Source organism: Penaeus chinensis, chromosome 9, assembly GCF_019202785.1.
Source record: "Penaeus chinensis breed Huanghai No. 1 chromosome 9, ASM1920278v2, whole genome shotgun sequence".
Classification (NCBI taxonomy): domain Eukaryota; kingdom Metazoa; phylum Arthropoda; class Malacostraca; order Decapoda; family Penaeidae; genus Penaeus; species Penaeus chinensis.
In genome coordinates this window covers 11,519,751-11,522,250 of record NC_061827.1, presented here as the reverse complement: position 1 = coordinate 11,522,250, position 2,500 = coordinate 11,519,751, and positions in this window count along the sequence as shown.

Sequence of the window (2,500 nt, the reverse complement as noted above, 5' to 3'; positions counted from 1 at the left end):
TATTTTGAGATCCAGCAACAGAGAGAGACTTTGTTTTGTCGAAACGTTATTACGCATCCTAACCTTTGCTGGCAACAAACCAGCTTGAGTACCTGACGCTTTGCACGTGTAACCCTGAAGACGAGCGCGTTATTTTCCCATTGCTATAGCACTTCATTACCTCGTTAGTCAACCTATAGCCATGATCTTTGGCTCGCTCCATCCATCGCCAAGGGAAATTAGCCGCTGGTGTTTTTTGCCTTTTCGCGGGTCTGTTACCTGGCAACATGTTATCTTCACGGCAGCTTAGAAACAACGTGAAGATAATTATCTTGAGGACACTTGACATTCAATGAGGAGTGTCGAAACCATCCTTGAAACACGATCAACAAACAACAAAGGACCAGAGTTTTTGCCAAGAATATTCTTTTCACAACAAACCCTTAAAAAAAAGAAAGTACGCATTCTTTTTTTATTCTAATGTGTGTCTGAAGTGAATTGCGAAGTCAATTTCTATAGTTCATATTTATTTATTTATTTATTTATTTTTTTTTTTTTTACTTGACTAGAGTTTTATGTTGACTGCTAGTGTTCGCCTCCCTCCGTGATATTACCACCTGAGATATACTTTATTGGTCAGAATTTGCGAAAACTCTATACAATATCTTCTGAGATTCCTTTAGAAGAATAATTCTACAATACTCATCTTTCTGATTATCAATCTCGTGTAAATAGTTTCTACTCCGCCATGCTCGAAAAATGGTTTCGTTATCTACAGATAGGTTTATCATCTAGTTCCTGAGAGAAAACTCAGATGCAAGTCCATTCAGATGTAAATGCGCACAAAATGGCGTGACTTTTGATGATCAATAATTGTTATAGTTTTCCTATTGCGTCATTATTCTTGTTTCTGCTGTCATCATCATAATCACCTTCATTATCCATCTTCATCAGTATAATCACATCATTATCTGTCTTCATAATCATTTATACTATTTTTGTTTATAGGTAGGACTATTTTATTTATAAGAAGGGCAACTACAGTTCCCTAGAAATTACTGCTGCATCATACAAATCATAGTTAGCATAATATATCCAGTATTACTGCTAACTGGACGCGTACCTTATATTTTAATTCAAAAGTGCTTAAAAGGGGGGAAATTGCCATGTAGTTGGCCTGTTTTAAAACTGCCTCGAAATTTTCCTTCTCAATCGTCCCTGGTCTGTCCGTCTAAAACGTTCAGGGTTAACGACTTCACGAAGCGCATCTCACAGCTGGTCACTGTAAACCAAAACGTTTGCTTGACTAGCAAACACCACAGAGGCGTTGAGAAACCGGCATAATCAGCTAATTGAGAATATAACGAACTTGCAAACTGATGTGAACGATTTATTAATTACACATTAATTACTAACGGAGGTGTAAAATAGAATACGTACTCAATACGGACAGAGATTCTTTCAAGATTCTAAGATGGAAGCCATCTTGGTTGTTTCCGAACAGGCTGCGTAGCGAAGCATACTGCCTCCAAACGTTGCCCTCTCCTTCAGCTTGCACATCGCGATTTTGTCTCATAATTGCGCGATCAAGACTCCAACTTCTTTCTCCCGATCATCTAGATATCTAACAGCGTGGGTATAGCAAGCAAGCATGGTCTAAGGAAAACAGGCTGGAGCAGGCTGTTTTCCCAGATGCGCTTGATCACGCTTCTTCGTTTTTAGGGGTTCTTTGTGCCTTTTGTGGGGTGGGGGGGGGGGGGGCATTCACTGTATTTCGCAACGCACTGCAATGTAAACGCAGGCCTAAGGTGTTGTTTGGGAAAATAGTTAAACACAGTATAAAAACTGATAATTTTAGATGAGGGGATACAAGGATATTTTTTTTTCGATATTCACATCTGATACTTGGGCTTAACTTATTTTAGCCCTTTTCTTTTATATAGAGCGTAGAAACATCTCAATACTAAGGGTTTAAGAGGCGAAATAATAATAAATCTATCGCCTCCCCCTCGGAATTATATGTCGAAGAAGATTATCTTTATTCTATTACGATACCATTTTTTGGGGTGGGGGTTGCAAGTATGAATGAAAAAAAAAACAAAAAAACGTATGATATGAAATAACTGAAAAGGTTTAATCATATATTCTATATCATTAATATAAATTTTCTAACAATACATATGAATCTAACTTATATCAAAACAATTTACATGTATGTGTATGAATGCGTGTGTGTGTTTATGTATATGTGTATGGTGTGTATGCTTATGTGTGCATGTATGTATGTGTGTATGTGTGTGTGTATATGTGTGTATGTATAGTGTACGCTATTCCAGTTCATTTGCAGCAGCGCCTCCCACCTCCCCGTCCAGAAGAAAGAGAGAGAAAAGAGAAAGAGAGAGAGAGAAAGAGAGAGAGAGAGAGGGAGAGAGAGAAAGAGAGAGAGAAAGAGAGAGAGAGAGGAGAGAGAGAGAAATATGAGAGAGAGAGAGAGAGAAGAGAGAGAGAGAAGAGAGAGAGA